Raw genomic sequence first — 20,174 nt, 5'->3', positions numbered from 1 at the left:
GAACTTGGTATTGGTATTGGTTTATTATTATCACTTGTACCGAGGTACAGTGAAAAGCTTGTCTTACAAACTGATTGTACAGATCAATTCATTACACAGTGCAGTTACATTGAGTTAGTACAGAGTGCATTGATGTAGTACAGGTGAAAACAATAACAGTACAGAGTAAAGTGTCACAGCTACAGAGAAAGTGCAGTGCAATAAGGTGCAAGGTCACAACAAGGTAGATCGTGAGGTCATAGTCATCTCATTGTATAAGGGAACCGTTCAATAGTCTTATCACAGTGGAGTAGAAGCTGTCCTTAAGCCTGGTGGTACTTGCCCTCAGGCTCCTGTATCTTCTACCCGATGGACAAGGAGAGAAGAGAGAATGTCCCGGGTGGGTGGGGTCTTTGATTATGCTGGCTGCTTCACCAGGACAACAAGAGTTAAAGACAGAATCCAAGGAGGGGAGGCTGGTGTCTGTGATACGCTGGGCTGCGTCCACAACTCTCTGCAGTTTCTTGCGGTCCTGGGCAGAGCAGTTGCCATACCAAGCCATGATACATCCAGATAGGATGCTTTCTATGGTGCATCGGTAAAAGTTGGTGAGAGTCAAAGGGGACAAACCAAATTTCTTTAGCCTCCTGAGGAAGTAGAGGCGCTGGTGAGCTTTCTTGGCCGTGGCATCTACGTGATTTGGCCAGGACAGGCTGTTGGTGATGTTCACTCCTAGGAACTTGAAGCTGTCAACCCTCTTGACCTCAGCACCATTGATGTAGACAGGTACATGTACACCGCCCCCTTTCCTGAAGTCAATGACCAGCTCTTTTGTTTTGTTGACATTGAGGGAAAGGTTGTTGTCATGACACCATGCCACTAAACTCTCTATCTCCTTCCTATACTCCGACTCATCGCTGTTTGAGATATGGCCTACAACAGTGGTATCATCTGCAAATTTGTAGATGGAGTTAGAGCAGAATCTGGCCACACAGTCATGAGTGTATAGGGAGTAGAGTAGAGGGCTGAGGGTACAGCCTTATGGGGCACCAGTGTTGAGAATAATCATGCCGGAGGTATTGCTACCTATCCTCACTTATTGCAGTCTGTTGGTTAGAAAGTCAAGGATCCAGTCACAGAGGGAGGTGTTGAGTCCTAGGTCTCGGAGTCTGGTGACAAGCTTGCTTGGGATCATTGTATTGAAGGCTGAGCCGTAGTCAATAAACAATAGTCTAACAGATGTGTCTTTACTGTCCAGATGCTCCAGGGATATGGGACGAATGCCGGAAATTGGGACTAGCTGGGTGGATACTGTGGTTTGCATGGACTCGTTGGGCTGAAGGGCCTGTATCTGTGCTCTATGAATCTATTTGTCTGTCCTGGAATGCTTCAGTTAGTGGATTCAGTTAATGCTGCTGGACATGTATCAGCAATCTGGAAGTCTGGCTGCTAACCACTATCTGAACAAACCCTACCCCACACATTCCCTCCCTCCCAGAGTGGAACTCAGTCCTGGCTACTGCAGGCTCTTAAAAACCATCCCTACCAACCTGCTTAACAAGGTGCTCTGATTTCCACCCCCTCCCCCTTGCTAATTTGGAGTTTAACCATAGCACCTCTCGATACTACCAGGATAGGATTACTTTGTCAAGCCAGATTGTTGGAGGAGCTTCTGGTTTTATTGACTCATGTAGAATAGATATGTTCTAGGCAGCTCACTGGAGGGAAATGCTATAATCTCAGTTTACAAGGTTATCTTTGCAATGTATGCAAATTTTGGGTAATTTGAAGACTTGGGTTTTGTGATGTGTGAAGGTTAATTGAGGCTTTAAATAGAATTTGCAGCACAGATATGGCCGTTTAGGTCAAGGCATCAGTTTCAGTGTTTAATGAGCAAACACTTCTGATCATGTTTATACACCCATTTCTTAGAGTTTTTCAAATTCTTTCCTTTAATCTATCCATCTAACCTACTCTTGAAATTTCTCAGAGTTTCTGTCTCAGCGGCTGCTGCAATCAAATTCCATGGTCTCTTGAGATAATTCTCTTGCAATCTGTTCCAAATCTCTTGCACCGTTTTGCACCCTGATTCTAGACATATCAATGACAGCAAACAGCCTGGATCTATAATCCCATCCTTATATAATTGTAAACACTACTGTTACATTCCACACTTATTTGTATTCCAGTGAATAAGGTCCACCAGTTTTACAAGTCTTTATTTCCACCAATTCATCCTTTTCTTGTGCAACCCCTTGGGATCGAGAATGGCTACTTCCACTCCAGTTTTATGATTCCTGAGGTGGTTAATAAGGCTACTTTGGGTACTGCAGACTCTTCCACAGATGAGGCATGAGATGGCTGATGGGACAGGTGGGTGGGTAGTTTGTGAAGTGGTGCTCTTCCTTTGTGGCTTACACAGGGCCTCTGTGTGCTCCCAATACATGGCTTTGAGTTTCTAAATGCCATCCCTAATGCTCCTTCTCCACTTTGAGTGGTGATAGACCAGAGATTCCCAGGTGTTGATAAGGATGTTGCATTTCTTTGAGGAAACTTTGAGCACATCTTGAACCTTGTACTCTCTCCACCTGGTAATCTCCTCTCCTGACAGAGTTTGGAATAGAGTGTTGGGATTCTATTGTCAAGGACGTGAATGGCATTGCCTGCCCAGTGTAGCTGACTGAGAGTAACTAGAGTCTCTGTGCAGGGAATATTGGCCCAGAGAGAATGCTGGCATTGGTTTGTCTATCCCTTCAGTGAATTTGAAGGATTTTGCGGAGGCAGGTGTGATGGTATTTTTCCAGTGCCTGTAGATACCTCTGGAATACTCTGCCACAGTGGGTGGTGGAGGCCCAATCTTAGATATATTTAAGGTGGAGATAAATATTTGAAAGATTGAGGGTCAATGGGGAACTGACACAGAAGAGGAGCTGGGGCTCCAGCATAGATCAGCCATGATCATATTGAATGACACGAGTAGGCTGCCAGACTGCCAGGCCCCTTAAGCCTACCCTGCTCTTGTTTTCTTGTGTTCTTGAGTTGCCTGCTGTAGGTAAAGCATGTCTCATGAAAAATATAAGCAGTCAGGGATCATTGCTGCTCAGTAGACCATGAGTTTTATGTGAGGTTTGAACTCATACTAGGCAGCATCTTATGGCATCTGTATCATCTCCCTCTCGAGTCTTAATATGTTTCCTGTGCTGTGAACCCAATACTGTACATTAATTGAGTTCATCATTACGTCTTCACCGTGTGACTTTTTTCCTCATGTTTATTATCTTTTTTTAATGGCTTATTAGCTTGAAGAGATCCTCCAAATATTCCAGTGCACCAAATTTACTTTTACTCGAGTAATTTTTTTAAAAAGTGTAAACATATCAACTCATACTTAATGAGATTGAACTGCACTTTGTTCCATTTCTCCAACTTTACCTGTAAACCTTTAGCAGCTCGCTTAGTGCTCTAGCCCCTGATCTACAGTTCATTGGTTTATATTCTACCACAGTGACGTGGGCCCTTGATCAAAGCTGACACTCCTAATGCAGCACTAAGGGATGTTATACTGTCAAAGGTTTTGTATTTCAGATGAGACATTAAAACTACTGGAAGAGTAAATGAGATTTCCTGACATCCGTATAAAATAAACCGGATAATATGGTCAATGTTTGTTCTTTGACTAATGTCAGTATAATTGCATTGGTCAGACTGCATTTAGGATATTACGAGCAACTTTGGGTCCCGTATCTAAGGAAGGATGCACTGGCACTGGAGAAGGTCCAGAAAAGGTTCACAAGAATGATGCCAGGAATGAAAGGCTTGAAGTATGAGGAATGTTGAATAGGTAAGTGAGAAGGAATTGTTTCACTAAAGTAGTCTTCAGGAACCAGAGGTTATTGACTTAAGGAGGAGAAAAGCATTATACCACTTCAAATCGTTTGATCTGACTGTTTCGTCTGGGCCTGTACTCGATGGAGTTCAGAAGGATGAAGGGAATCTCATTAAAACCTACTGGATACTGAAAGGCCAGGATAAAGTGGACACGGAGAGGATGTTCCCATTAGTAAGAGAGTCTAGGATATTAGGGCACAGCCTCCGAGAAAAGGGATATCCTTTGTCCTTTTTAGAACTGAGCGGAGGGGGAATTTCTTCAGCCAGAGTGTGGTGAACCTGTGGAATTCGTTGCCACAGAGGCTGCGGAGGCCAAGTCACTTAAGGCAGAGATTGATAGGTTCTTGACTGGTAAATGGATTACGGGTTACGGGGAGAAGACGAGAAAGGGGTTGGAAAAAAATCAGCCATGATAGAATGGCAGAGCAGACTTGATGGTCCGAGTGGCCTAATTCTGCACCTGTCTCTTAATAAGCAAATGGCAATGTATTTCCATCTTGCTGTGCAGAATTTGCTGACACATTTTCTACTATACTTGATTGTAACTCTTCAATTGGCCATAAAGCACTGTGTGATGTATTAAGGTGCACGTGAAATCCCCTTTTTCTGAACTATTAACTGTATTTCTTTCTCCACAGATGCTGCTTCACTTGCTAAGCATTTCTAGCACTTCCTATTTTTGTTTCACATTTCCAGCATCTGTAGTATTTTGCTTTTGGATTTAATCTTCCTTTTGCTGCCTCCTTTCCCACCATCCAGGGAGATAAAATTGTCCTTTTAGATAAGGGCAGCAATTCACTTATATCACTTGCAAATTTAGTCCGCTGCATCTGCAGCTCACCATGTGGGTCTCCTCTGCATTGGGAAGCCAAACACAAATTGGATGACTGTTTTGCAGAACGCCTCCGTTCAGCTGAAGGATGACCCCGAGTCTCCAGGTGCCAACATTCAAGTTCTCTGTCCCACACCCATTCTGATATCTGTTGTCGGCCTGTGACACTGTTCCAACAGAAAATAAACGAAAAGCAGTTTGCTTTTAGTTGGGGATAGTTTGTTTTGTCACAATTGCTTCATCACCAGTGGGAGATAGAGGAACAGATATGTCGGCAGATTATGGATAGATGTAAATGCAGCAGGGTGGTTGTAGTGGATAACTTTAATTTCCCCAATATTGAATGGGGCCAGAGGCTTAGATGTGGCAGAATTTGTTAGGTGCATCCAGAAGGGTTTCTTGACACAGTATGTAGATAGATCAACCAAGGAAGGGGCCTACTAGGCCTTGTATTGGGAAATGAGCCTGAACAGGTGATTGGAGTTTCAGTGGGAGAGCATTTTGGGAACACCAATCACAACTCCCTAAGTTTTCAGCTAGTTAAGGATAAGACTGGAGCTCAGGGGAAAGTGCTAAATTGGGGAAAGGCTAATTACAGCAGTATTAGACAGGCACTGGGGAGTGTAGATTGGGAGCGACTGTTATTGGGTAAGTCCACATCTGACATGTGGGAATCGTTTAAGTGCCAGCCGGTCAGTATTCAGGACCAACGTGTTCTTTTGAGGAAGAAGGATAAGAATAGTAAGGTTTGGGAACCTTGGATGATGAGAGATGTTGCAAATTTGGTCAAGAAGAAAAAGGAAGCATATGTAAGGCTTAGGAAACCAAAATCAAACAGGGCCTTTGAGGAATATAAAAGCAGCAGGAAAGAACTTAAACAGGGAATCAGGAGGGCTAAAAAGGGCAACAAAATGTCCTTGGTGAGTAGGATTGAAGAGGAAACCCAAGGCATATTAAACATGCACATAAAAAAAAACAAGAGAGTAAGTAGGGAGAGGGTATGACTAGTCCAGGACAAAGGAGGGAATTTATGCCTAGAACCAGAGGAAATGGGCAAGATGCTAAACAAGTACTTTGCATTGGTATTAACCAAAGAAAAAGACGTGGAGAATAGCGAGATCAGGGAGGGGTATTTTGATATCAAGGAGGTGGTACTGCTGGGGCTCTTGAAGAACATTAAGATGGATGTCCCCAGGGCCTGATGTGGTCCATAACAGGTTATTGAGGGAGGCAAGAGAGAAGGTTGCTAGGGTCTTGACAGAGTCCCACAGGTGAGGTCCCAGAGGATTGGAGAATCACCATTGTTGTTCCTTTAAGAAGAACAGTAGAGACAAACCAGCAAATTATAGGCTGGTGAGTCTTACCTCAGTGGTAGGGAAATTATTGGAGAAGATTCTTAGGGATAGGATCTCCTAGCATCTGGAAAAGCATAGACTTCTTCGGAATAATCAGCATGGCTTTGTGTGCAAGGGAGGTCATATCTTACAAACTTGAGCTTTTTGAGGAGATGATTGATGAGGGCAAGGCACTGGATGTTGTATACATGGACTTCAGTAAAGCTTTCAACAATGTCCCTCGTGGTAGGCTGATCCAGAAGATTAAGGCACATGGGATCCATTGAGACTTGGTAGACTGGGTTCAAAATTGGCTTGGTCATAGAAGACAGAGGATGGTGGTGGACATCTTTTGACTGGAGGTCTGTGACCAGTGGTGCTCCACAAGGATCAGTGCTGGGACCTCTGTTTGTGATAGAAAAAACAATTTGGATGAAAATGTAGGTGGGCTAATTAGTAAGTTTGCACACAACACGAGAATTGGTGGAGCTGTGAATAGTGAGGACAGTTGTCAAAGGATTCAGCAGGATACAGACCAGTTGGAAATGTGGGCAGAGAAATGGCAGATGGAGTTTTATCTGGAGAAGTGTGAGGTGTCACACTTTGGGAGGTCAATTGTAAGAGGAAAGTGTACAGTAAATGGCAGGACCCTTTGGAGCACTGATGAGCAAAGGGGTCAGAGGGTGTGTCTAAGGACAGTTTCTATTCCGGCATTATAAAACTATTGAACAGTCCCCTAGTACGATAAGATGGAATCTTGACCTCACAATCTACCTTATTGTTTGCCTGCACTTTGTCTGTAGCTGTAACACTTCATTCTGCATTCTGCTATTGTTTTTCCTTTGTATCACCTCAAAGCACTGATGTGATGAAATGATCTGTATGGATGGCATGCAAATCAAGTTTTTCACTGTACCTCGGTACAGCTGACAATAATAAACCAATTTAGCAATTTAATTCCCTGAAAGTGGTAACATATGTAGATAGGGTATATGAAGGCATATGGCATACTTGCCTGCATTGGTTGGTGTATTGAGTATAAAAGTAGGAAGGTTGTGTTGCAGCCGTATAAAGCTTTGGTTTGGCCACATTTGGAGTATTGTGTTCAGTTCTGGTCAACATCTTTACAGGAAGGATGTGGTGGCTTTGGAGAGGGGGCAGAAGGAGTTCTCCAGAATGTTGCCTGGATCGGGGAGTATGAACTGTGAGAAGAGGTCAGACAAACTTGGATTATTTTCTTTGGAGCATCTGGGGTTGAGGAATGATCTGATAGAAGTATATAACATTGAGAGGAGTAGATTGGGTAGATAATCAGTTTTTTCCTGGGGTGGAAATGTCAAATACTAGAGAGCAAAGTTTTAAGGTGAGAGGGGGAAATTTTAAAGGAGATATACATGATAAGTTTTTTTTTACACAGAAAGTGGTAGGTGTCTGGAACGTGCTGCCAGGGTAGGTGATGGAAGCAATAATGTTTAAGAGGCATTTGGACAGGCACTTGAACGGGCAGGGAATAGAAGGATATGGACCTTGTGCAGGGATTAGTTAGATTGGCATGGTCAGCGCAGACATGGTAAACCAAAGGGCCTGTTCCTGTGTTGTACTGTTCTGTGAGACCCCAGCTGTTCATAATCCATACCAATGGGTTAAAAGATTGGGATCAAGTGTAATATAGGGCAGGCACAGCTGTGTAGTGGTTAGCGTAACGCTTTACAGTGCCAGCGACCCGGGTTCAATTCCTGCCACTGTCTGTAAGGAGCTTGCACATTCACCCTGTGTCTGCGTGGGTTTCCTCCGAGTGCTCCGGTTTCCTCCCACATTCCAAAGGCGTATGGGCTAGGAAGTTGTGGGCATGCTATGTTGGTGCCGGAAGCATGGCGACACTTGCGGACTGCCGCCAGAACACTCTACACAAAAAGATGTATTTCACTGCGTGTTTCAATGTACATGTGACTAATAAAGTTATCTTATATCCAAGATTGCTGAAGATAGGTGTGAGGAGTGGATGTGTACAGGTTAAGTAAATGGTAAGGATGTGGCAGATTGAACATGATATGAAAAAGTGTGAAGCTATCCGCCTTGATGTGAAAAGATAGAAGGATGATGTACTTCTGTTAAATGTTGAGAGATTGAAAGGTGTTTGTGTTCAGAGGGAACTGGATATCCTTCTTTATGGATCACTTAAAGTTAACATGCAAATATAGTAAGCAATTGCAAAGGCAAATTGTATGATGGCTTTTATTCCAAGAGGATTTGAGTACACAAGTAGAGACACCTTGCTCCAATTATTTTGAGCCCTGTTGAGACCATGCCTTGAATGCTGTGTACTTGTGTGATCATCCTATATATTGTGATAGAGAGAGAGCAGCGAGGTTTCACCAGGTTGATTCCTGGGAAGACTGCTTTGTTGTATGAAGAAAAGTTAAGCAGACTAGGCTGTTACTCTTTGGAGATCAGAGAAAAGAGAGGTGATCTCATTGCATTTGTTCAGTCAAACCTTTTAAGAATTTTGTACGTTTTAATGAGATCACCTCCAACAAACAGGTCTTCCCAGGAGTCAACCAAATTTGCCATTTAAAGGATCATGGTTGATCATTTATGTCAGCATCATTTTCCTGCACTAACCACATATCTCTTGATTCCCTTCTTATCAAAAAAATCTATCAATCATTGCCTTGGATATACTCAGTGACTGATCCCCCACAGCCCTTTTGAGTGGAGAATTCCAAAGATTCCCTGTTCTCTAGATGAAAAAGTTTCTTCTCATCTCTGATTTGACTGGTCAACTTCTTAATTTCAGACTCTGCTTTTGTCCAGTCAAACCTCTTAAGAATTTTGTACATTTCAGAGTTAATGTTTCCCATGTCTGACCCATCTAGAACCAGTGGTCACAGTCTGAAATTAGGAAGTTGACCAGTCAAAGCAGAGATGAGAAGAAACTTTTTCATCCAGAGGATAGGGAATCTTTGGAATTCCCCCACAGCCCTTTTGGGTGGAGATCAGTCATTGCAGGAAAATGATGCTGATGTAAATGATCAACCATGATCCTTAAAATGGCAAATTAGATACAAGGGGCTGAATTACCACCTCCTGTGTTTATTTTCTTAATGGACTGCTTGATCAGCAATAGCATAGTTGCAAACCTGTAAAATTTTTCATGAGGTGAAAAATACTCCCTATAAAAGAAATGAACCCGAAGCTTCAGTTTAGCTAGAGGGTTGGTAGTTTTATATTACAAACAGTTTGAAATGACTGTGCCTATCTTCACGCAGTTATAGAAATACCACTGCTGCTATTGGTGTACTCTTGCTCTACTGAAGTGGTGACAAAGTAAACACAGAAACAAGTTGAAACAACCCACATACTGTAAATTGGACATTTGTTTTGAAAGAATTTGATTGAGGTCTTCTTGCTTCATTCTTGAAGAGTAGGAGGAAACAGTTGAAAAGATGATGAGTTAAGATTATTGACATCACTGGTTGCCTCCCTTTGCAGATGAAACATTGTTGGTTTTGCAACTTCCTCGATTGTCAAGACTGCCAAGTGCGGGTCTGTGTTCTGAGGAGGGAAAGAGGTCCAAAAGTTCTATTGTGTGATATTCACGTGTGTAACAAGACTGAATTGTTATCAAAAAATATCTGAAATCGGAGACTTAACTGCATGGATTACAAAGCTCTGTGATTTTTTTTCGCTTGTGTATCCCAATCTTGTCCCTCTTCACCAACAGCTCTACTTGGCTACCACTTACAGGGCAGCCACCATCAATCACCCATCTTTCCTTATTACGAGGAGGCAGAACATCTTGTGTTACAAGTTCTCCATCATTGTATCTTGCTTTTTTTCTCCCTTTTTAAATTCTTATTTTATCTCATTCCATGCTTCTGTGCTTTGCCTTTTTTTTACTTTTAATCATTCCTATCAAAGGGATTAACTGCCAGGATTTATAGATTTGCACTTTCCTTTGACTCATTAGTACTCTACATACCACTCCCCCCCACGAACCCTCCTCACTTCCTGCCCTTGTGTCCCAGGAGGAAGATAGTGGCCATCTGGACTGTGTAAGCATGCACAATGGTGTTCTTGTAAGTGCAGAGACAAAAGGATTGCTAATCAGCACTTCTGGAGAACTGCAGGTGGTTGACAGTTTCAGTGGAAAGTAATCGGGTAGTCAGGGAGAAGCACTGAGACTTGGGTCACTTGTGGTTGCTTTGATGATTTTAGAGTTGAATATTGACATCTAGTTCCTGAAGTTACTTAAAGAGCCAGGTGCCTGCAGTCTGTATGGCAAAATTACTAAAATAGTAGATGTCTTTCATGTTTTTTGAGTGTATAAGTGCAATGTGTTTGTTTTTGCATGGAAATGTATCTCTTTTGAAATTGCACTTGGAAAATATTAAGATATACATGTTCTGATGGTGCAGAATTCATTATTTTGAAGGGGTGGCAATGATTTTTAAAGTAAAGCTCAAAACTTTTGTCTTTTTGAGAGCAGATTGCAACATTTTTTTGGGGGGAAAATTCTGAGGAATCTATATCTGACTCGTGCTATTACTGACTCTCTGTGAGAGATTTTATTTTTGGTTGATACAGTTGAAAGCCTTTAAAAAGCCCTCTTTCTGAGAAATAATCTTATTTCACAAAAAAATACAAAATAAAACTTTAAATTTAAATGTGGTCTTCAGCATCCAAATGCACTCCAGACTCTTGAGGTGCCCATCAGTTGAGGAAGGTCTTGTATGCACCAGTGCTCCCTCTCCAGAGACACCCAAGCATAAATGTAGTCTAGAATGAGGGGCAGGCAGTCAGGTCAGGCAGACCCATGATGATCCAATGCTAGGACTATTGAATGCCCACCTTTGCCCTGAATCCAAGGGCAGTCATGCAAGGAGGTGCCTCAATTGGTCCTACCCACAACAAACAGTGCCCATAATACCACTCCAACAAAGTTTGTCTTGTTTTCTCTAAAGGAGTATAGTACAGAATTTTCAAAATTAGGTGATGCTTTAAGAGTAAATAGTGAGATATTTTCCACTTTCCAGAGGATGCAGAACAAAGGAGGACAGGTTTAGGGTATGTTAAATGAAAGACAGGAGGCTAGAAGGGATGCTCCTTTGAAAATATTATTTAAGTATGGACTGCATTGCCATAAAGTGATGGTTGAAGCCGATTTAAGCAGAACACAGAGGAGTAATTGTAAGGTAAACATTGGCCCCAACATTTAAAGGAGTTAGTATTTGATTTACTGATAAAGGATATGGGAAAGCTCAGGAAATTGGATCTGAAGTAGATAGATCCTTTCCAAGGTTAATAGTACACAGACATCGTAGGGCAACACAACTCTCATCTGATGAACTCTTATAATTGATGTTGAAGAAGGAGCTCCAAGCAATGTGTGCATTGTCAAGTTGTTGAGTATGAAATTCTCATGCAGAGAAGTTTGTGTTAGATAAACATTAGATTAACAATTTATTACAAATTAAGTGACATGAATAACATTTTTCAATTTGTCCCCTCATTGATAACAATCTTTCAGCAAGTTTGTGCACTCTACAGCATTATGACATGGCTGCTCTTGATTCTCAGTTATAGTTAGTAGGAATGCAAGCAGTATCAAGACAAAAAACTACAGTTTCTGGAAATATGAAGTAAAACAAATTGCTGGAAATATGCAGCAGGACCGGCAGCATCTGTAGAAAGAGCTAATGTTTCAAGTTGATGGTCTTTCATTAGAACTAATTCTGATGAAAGGTCAACAACCTGAAATGGTGACTATGTATTTAGTTCCAGTAATCTGCTAGGAATTTATGGCATTTTCTGATTTTTTTGTTTCGGAAGTGCAAGCAGGTGTGTGTGTGCATGCACGCATGTGTGTATGTGGTTAATAAATTCTGCAAGTTATTAAAAAGGAAATATTGAATTAAAGTCATAGATTTGCACAGTTTAGAAACAGGTCCTTTGGCCTACCGAGTCTATGCTGACCATCGTGCCTACCTCTCCCACTTGCTTGCATTACTTCCATTTCCCTGCTCATTCAAGTATCTGTCCAGATGCCTCTTTAAATGCTGTTACCTCCTCTAGCAGCTTATTTCAGATACCAACTACTCTGTGAAAAATTTACTCCTCAGATCCCCTTTAAGCTTTCTCCCTCCCACCTTAAACCTATGCCAACTGGCTCTAGACAATCCTACCGTGGGAAACAGATTCTAGCTATCTACCCCATCTATTTTCTATTTTAGAAAATCATAATTTTCTATACCTCCTATCATGTCACTTCTCAATCTCTTTTGATCCAGGGCAACAGATTCAGCCTATACAATCTCTCTTTACATCTTAAACCTTCCAATCCAGGCAGCATCATTGTTTCTGCACCCACTCCAGCTTCATTGCATCTTTCCTGTCATATGGTGACCAGAACTGCACACAGTACTCCAAAGGGTGGCTGAACTAATGTTTTGTACAACAATAACATGATGTCCCAACTCTTGTACTCGATGCCTTGGCCAGTGACGGCAAGCATGTCATACCCCGCCTTCGCCACCTTGTCTGCCTGTGTTGACACTTTCAGGGAGCAATGTACTTGTAACCCAGGGTCTCTGCTCAACAACACTCTCCAGGGCCCTGCCATTCCCTATTTATGTCCTATCCTGGTTTAACTTCCTAAAATGCACCACTTCGCACTTGTCTTGAGTTAATCCTTCTGCCATTCCCTTGCCACTTTCCCAGTTGATCTAAATCCTGTTGTAGCCTTAGGCAACCTGCTTCACTGTCCACTAGACCACCAATTTTGGTGTCATCTGTAAACTTATTAATCATGGCATCTACATTCTCATCCAAATCATTAATATATATGAGATGCAACAGAAGACCCACCACTGATCCCTATGACACACCACTGGTCACAGGTGTCCAATCTGAAAAACAACCCTCCACTACCATCCTCTGTTTCTGATCACCATGCCAATTTTGTATCCAGTTGGCCAGCTTACCCTGGATCCCATGCGTTCTAACCTTCCCGCCCAGCCTACCATATGGGACTTTTACAAGGCCTTTGACAAATCCACGTAAACACCATCTAGCGCCCTGCCCTTAGCAATCCACTTGATCACCTCTAAAATTCGTGAGACATGATTTCCCATGCTGACTATCACTCATCAGTCCTTGCCTTTCCAAATGCAAATAAATCCTGCCTCTCAGAATCCCTTCCAATAACTTTCCCACCACTGATATAAGGCTCACTGGCCTGTAGTTCCCTGGCTTGTCCCTGCTGCCCTTGAATGAAGGCATAATATTAGCAATGCTCTTGTCTTCTAGTGCCTCACCTGTAGCTAATGAAGGTACAAAAATCTCTGCTGGGCAATCTCACCCCTTGCTTCCCATAACATCCCAGGGTACACCTGGTCAGGCGCTGGGGATTTGTCCACCTATGTGCATCTCAAGACCTCCAACGCCTGCCATGTTGTAATGTTGATATGCTCCAGGATATCACTGTTCCCTCCCCTGAACTCCCTAACTTCCATGTCCTTCTGCACAGTAAATACAGGTGAGAAGTATTCATTTAAGACCTTCGCCCATCTGCTGTGGCTCCACACATAGATTACCACACTGATCCTTAAGGGGACCTATTCTCTCCCTAGTTACCCTTTTGCTCTCAATACACATAAATATTTTAGGATTCTCCTTTTTTAGTAGTAGAACTCACTGTGAACTCTGTTCTACCCCTTGTATCACCTGGGGGATCTTCCTTGTATTGACATCTTCCTCAGTCCCCAACCACCACCACCTAAAAATACTGCTAACCTTGTATTTCTGCTGTCCCTTTCTCCTGCTGTACAAAAATTAGGAGTTGTTCTCCCCACTAATGAAAAATCCACTTTTGTATTGCTTCTGTTCCAGTTCTGTGTGTAGAAATCCTCTGTACCATTGCTTCTCCCACCATGCAGGGAATGAAGGGGTGAATAAAAGTTAGATTAAATATATATATATATATATATATATCTTAACCCATTGTGAGTTAAAGATGCAAATACAAAAAACTATATTTTAGTGATTGTACATGTGGCATAATTAAGAAATCAAGTGGCCTGATTGGTTAACGTTAGATTGCAGTGACTCCAGAGCAGTGATGAAATTGTCTGATTTACAATTGAAATATGGAGGCAGATTTGCTTTTTGTCTGTTTAGTTAGCCTTCCACCTGCCTGTCTCCATTGTTGTGGATTTTAAGTGTACAGGTCACCTTTCTGTGGATGGACACCACTCTTTCCATTCAACTTGTTCATCCAAAGTAATACATTGACTCTCCACGATAACTGTGATCTGAATTGCTGTTTAATTCTTTTTCTTGTCTTTTCAACCTGATCTTCAAAACTTGAGCAAAAAAAAACTCCAACAGCACAGAAGATACCTTGACCCATTACTCCAATGCTGACACTTTGAAAGATCTACCTAAATAAACTCACTCACCCTGCCATTTCCCCATAGCTTGAGCATTAGTGGTAAGATTTATTTTGCAGTTCAATTTGCAGAAATATAGTTGAGTGTGCACAATTTAGTTGGGGATCTGACCTTAACACTGCACCACATTGCAAAGACATTATAAGGGAAATGTTTTCTTAAGATGAACACACATTTGGATTTATTTAGTTCCTTTCCCAATGTCGGCATATCCTGCAATATTTTATAGCCAGTGAAGTACTTTTGAAGTATAATTGCTGTTTTCACATAGTAATGTTGGAATGAAATACACTTTGACATTTTTGTTAATAAACTGCTGACATTCACTGCCTTCAGATGGCAGTCTCTTTTGGAACGTGTCAACATTGGTTCCAAAAGAACACTTGCAGCTGGAACCTGTTTGTTGACCATGTCTTTGCTCAGTCTGTGGGCCACATGCACATTATACTGTGGACTCTCAGTATTTTATTGGCATTTAAAATAGATTTTTTTTTACAAAACTTGCATTCACACAAACAGGAGTTTTCTTAATAAGTTGGAATGCTTGAGTAAGTGGAGGTGAGTATCAATGATCAAAGAGATTAATCATCAAGTTGCAATCTTTTGTTTGGATAGTCTTCTTGCCACACATAAAGGGTTGCATTTATATTTAATTTTACCTTTTTTAGAATCATAGAGTCATACAGCAGGAAAACAGGCCCTTCGGCCCAACTGGTCCATGCTGACCAAGATTCCCATCTAGGCTAGGTCCATTTGCCCATGTTTGGCTCATATCCCTCTCAACCTTTCCTATCCATGTACTTGTCCAAGTACCTTTTTAAATGTTGTTAATGTACCTGCCTCAACCACTTCATCTGGCAGCTCATTCCATATACGGACCACCCTCTTGGTGAAAAAAGTTGTCCATCAAGTTCCTATTAAATCTCTCCCCCTCACCTTAAACTTGCGTCCTCCAGCTCTTGATTCCCCAAGCTTGGGGAAAAGACTGTGTGCATTCAGTGCAATCATTGTTGAAATTCTTTTTTTGATGTGTGTTTTCAAATGTTTTGAAGAGAAAAAGCAAGTTGCAATTTTAGAAGTGGCACAGCAGGTAGTGCTATTGCCTTGCAACTTCAGGGACCCAGGTTCAATCCTCAGGGAGTATCCATGTAGATTTTGCACATTCTCCCTGGGACCCTATGAATCTCCCTCCTGGTGCTCCAGTTTCCACCCACATCCCAATGATGTGCTGGCAGGTTAATTGTTTAATGTAAGTAGATAAGCAGCAAAAGAATTAAAGGGGAGTTAATGGGGAGTGAGAGAGAATAAATTGCAGGGAGAAAAGGAATCAGATTGTTGTTCTGGGAGCAGGCATTGACCCAATGGGCTGAATGGTCTCATTCCATGGTGTTATAAGTAAGAATATGGTTAAAAATAACTGAATAGAAATATGCTTATAAGTCAGCACAGCACTCTGTCTTTGTGAGATTGGTAAGCTTAATTAGAGTTAGAGAGATATAGGCTCTTCAGCCCATCGAGTTCCTGCTGACCATCAACCACCCACTTACACTGATTTGACATTAATCTAATTTTATTTTATTTTCTCCCACATTATCATCAACTTCTCCCAGATTCTACCACTCACCTACACACGAGGGGCAATTTACAGCAGCCAATTAACCTGCCAGCTCACACGTCTTTGGGTCGTGGGACGAAACTGGAGCACCTGGAGGAAACCTACGTGGTCACAGGAAGAACATGCAAACTCCAAACAGACAGAGCCAAAGGTCAGGATTAAAACAGGGTCTTTGGCACCATGAGGCAGTGACTCTATTAGCTGCACTACTATTCATTCTCATTAGCTTTCCCCAGATTCTACCACTTGCCCACACCCTAGGGGCATTTTGCAGTAGCCAGTTAACCTACCAACCCACACATCTTTAGAATGAGGGAGGAAACCAGAGCACCCAGAAGAAACCCACATGGTCACAGGGAGAACATGCAAACTCCACACAGACCGCACCCACTGTCAGAATTGAACCAGTGTTTCAGGTGCTGAGATCAGCAGCTCTGATATTTATGCGATATAACTTTTGCATAACTGTCTGATTTACATTTGAAATATGGAGGCAGATTTGCTTTTTGTCTGTTTAGTTGACTTTCCACCTACCTAAGTCAAACTGCTCATCTCCTTTATTGTGGATTTTAAGTGTACAGGTCCCCTTTGTAGTTGTAAAACACATTATTTCTGTGGATGAGGTCTTTCCACTAACATGCCCATTCAAAACAATAGATCGACTCTCCCTGACAGCCGTAATCTGAATGGCTGTTTAATTCTTTTCCTTGTCCTGTCAACCTGATCTTCGGAACTTGAGCAAAACAAATCCAACAGCACAGAAGATACCTTGACCCATTATGCTAATGCCGACACTTTGAAAGAACTACCCAAATAAACTCAGTCACCCTGCCATTTCTCCATAGCTCTAAAGTATTTTCTATTTCAATGTGTAGTACCCTCCTGAATTGCTTATTGAATCTGTTCCAACTACTGCTGGTTAGTGGATTCCAGGTTGTCATAGCTCACTTTGACATAAAAATTACCTCCTCCACTCCAATTTCACTATTTTGCCAATGTTCTTAAATCTCCTAAATGTTGGCTGTCTTACCATTGGAGGGAGTTTCTTTCAATTTGCTCAGTCAGTTTTTGAACTGCTGGCACTGTGAGGTACCCTGAGATAGGACTAGATTTTGTGGATGGAAGAAGTGCTGAAATATTTGTTTCCCACAGTAGTTACTAAAGGTCATTGAATGACACTTCTGATCAAACCAGTTACATTGGAAAACAAGTAGGGCATTCAACCCATCAAGCCTATTTTGCCATTGTTAATTTGAAGCTATTTGGACACTAAACTCAGCTGATCTGTCTCAAATCTGTAGTTTTTTTGACATTTGTAATATCTAATAAGCTTAATCTCAAATGATCTAGTATCACAACCGTTTGTGGAGAGAGTTCTAAGATTTTAACTGCACTTTGTGTGAATGATTTTACTTTCTGAATGGCCCAGCTCCTGTTTTACGATTATCCCCCTGGCTCGGGTAGGGAAATTCCGAACAATGTAATCTATCCTTTACTCCATGAACTCATTTTCAAGACCTCATTTGAACCATCCCTCAGCCTTCTTAAAACCTCACAATTTAACATTCTTTCCCTTCCCCCCCCCCCCATGAGTCTTGCTGTGCCGTCTCCAATGTTAGTGTATCTTTCCACAGTGCAACACCCAAAGTTGAATAAAGTGCTTCCAGAGAGGTCTCACCAAGACTCTGTGGGGCTGAGTGCTAATGGTAATTGTAGTTTTTTGTTTTCAATTATTTTGAGGTAAAGGCCTACAATCCATTTCCTTTTTGTAACTGTGTGCTAGCTTTTGTTGATTTGTGTTCTTGGACATGCATGTCTCCACAGTTTCTAGTCTATTATCATTTGGAGATAAAATCCACATCATCAGCTTGGAACCACAATGGATGTCCTCGCATATCCCCATATTATGTCAAGGCTTTTAAAATCTGGAGTATGATTTGTCATTCTTCAACCATTTCAGTTTATTTTCTAATCATGATACATTATAATTTCCCTTCCATTACTTCTTTACTCCTTCGCTCCTCCTCTCTCACTGCAGAGACTGAAGGAATATGCTTCATGTGTAGTCTTCACTCTGTAGTCTTGCTCACTGAACCTTCAAAGTAAATCTACACCTAATGGAGTTCAAATCCTAAGCTGACTGTGGCTCAACCTTAACCAAGCTGCTGAGGCAGCCTAAGTAGATGTTTTTGTGCTGTTTCCAAGACTATGGGTTTTCCCCCAGATGCTCCAGTTCCCTCCGTGCCCCCCCCACCCCCTCACTCACTCACCTCCTCACTCACTCACCCCCTCACTCACTCAAAAGATGTGTTGGATGGTATGTTAGTTTGTCGCTGTGAATTGCCCCTTGTGTGTAGCTGAGTAGTAGAAGGGGGGTGGGGGAGGGCCATGTGAGAGAGGAGGTTGCAGGGAAATAATGTGGAGGAATGGGATGAATGATATAGTTCTGTAGACTTAATAGGCCAAATGGCTTGTATCTGTCGCAGTAGACTCGACATAATGTACCATGTGAGTAATTGAACAGCATCTATGAACATAACATATGAATTAGGAGCAGTGGACCACTCGATTCCTCTGGCCTACTCCACCATTTGATAAGACTAAGCTGACCTGAACTTCAGCTCCACATTACTGTCTACCTGTGATTAACTTTCACCCCTCAGTTATGGGCAGGCGCAGTAGTGTAGTGGTTAGCATAACGCTTTACAGCGCCAGTGACCTGGGTTCAATTCCGGCCACTGTCTGTAAGGAGTTTGTACGTTCTCCCCATGTCTGCATGGGTTTCCTCCCACATTCCAAAAGACGTACGGATTAGGAAGTTGTGGCAGGCTGCCCCCAGAACACTCTACGCAAAAGATGTATTTCACTGTGTGTTTCGATGTAAAGATATCTTATGATAAATCTACCTGCCTCTGCCTTTAAAATATTCATAGACTCTGCATTCACTGTCCTTTGAGGAAGAAAGTTCCAAAGAGTCGCTACAATATTCATGAGGATGTTGCCAGGACTGGAGGGCTTGAGTTATAAGGAGAGACTGGATAGGCTGGGGCTGTTTTCCCTGGAGCGAAGGAGGCTGAGGGGCGACCTTGCACTAGTTCAGGGGGCGAGCTCAGGTAGGCACCTTGGCTGGCTTGGACAAGGTGGGCTGAAGAATTTGTTTCTGTGCTGACTTGAATATGAGAGAAATAATTTTGCCTCATCTTTTTCCTTAAATGGATGATCCCTTCATTTTCAACCAGTGACCCCTAGTGCTAGATTCACCCACAAAGGGAAGCATTCTCTCCACATTCATTCCATCAATACCCCTTAGGATTTTATGTTTCAATCAAGTTCCCTCTCACTCTTTTAAACTCCAGTGGATATAAGCCCAGCCTGACCAACTTTTCCTCACAAGGCAAACTTCCGATTTCAGTATAAGTCTAGTAAACTTCTCTGAACTGCTTCCAGTATACTAACATCTTTCCTTAAATAAGGAGACCAATTTTGTACACAGTCCTGCATAATTGAAGCATAACCCTCCTATTTTTGCATTCGGTTCCCTGAGCATTGAACAATAACATTCTGTTAGCTTTCCTAATTGTATGCAGTACCTGCATCCTATCTTTCTGCAAATTGTGCGGTAGTACACCCAAATCCCTCTGCTTCTTGGAACTCTACAGTCTCTCACTAGTTAGATAACGGTTCTTTTATTTTTTTTCCACTTTATGCTCCATTTTCCAGATCTTTGACAATTAGATAGTTATTTATTAGTCACAAGTACATTGAAACACACAGTGAAATGCGTCTTTTTGCATTACCGAGAATGTGCTGGGGGCAGCCCGCAAGTGTTGCCATGCTTCTGGCACCAACATAGCATGCCCACAACTCCTAACCTGTACGTCTTTGGAAACCGGAGCACCCGGAGGAAACCCACGCAGACACACGGGGAGAAGGTACGAACTCCTTACAGACAGTGGCTGGAATTGAACCTGGGTCACTGACGCTGTAATAGTATGATGCTAACCGCCACACTACTGTGCCGCCCAATTAAATTATCTATATCCCTTTGTGGACTCTTTATGTCCTCTATACAACTT

At 42.1% G+C, this 20,174-nt stretch overlaps 1 long non-coding RNA gene across 2 annotated transcripts in view; it reads left to right on the top strand.

The window, feature by feature from the left end:
* Positions 1–20,174, top strand: part of LOC127574874 (uncharacterized) — a 460,663-nt gene that overhangs the window by 40,628 nt on the left and 399,861 nt on the right. Inside the window, exon 1 of one of the 2 annotated variants that reach the window (XR_007956966.1) lies at positions 16,151–16,249. The exons of the other annotated variant lie outside the window; for it this stretch is intronic. This is a non-coding gene — a long non-coding RNA (uncharacterized LOC127574874). Of the gene's footprint in view, positions 1–16,150; positions 16,250–20,174 lie in introns of those variants that run through there. 2 annotated transcript variants of the gene reach the window in all.

This window comes from Pristis pectinata, chromosome 10, assembly GCF_009764475.1.
Source record: "Pristis pectinata isolate sPriPec2 chromosome 10, sPriPec2.1.pri, whole genome shotgun sequence".
In the NCBI taxonomy this organism is placed as follows: Eukaryota; Metazoa; Chordata; class Chondrichthyes; order Rhinopristiformes; family Pristidae; genus Pristis; species Pristis pectinata.
This window is presented reverse-complemented; position numbering and strand designations above follow the sequence as displayed.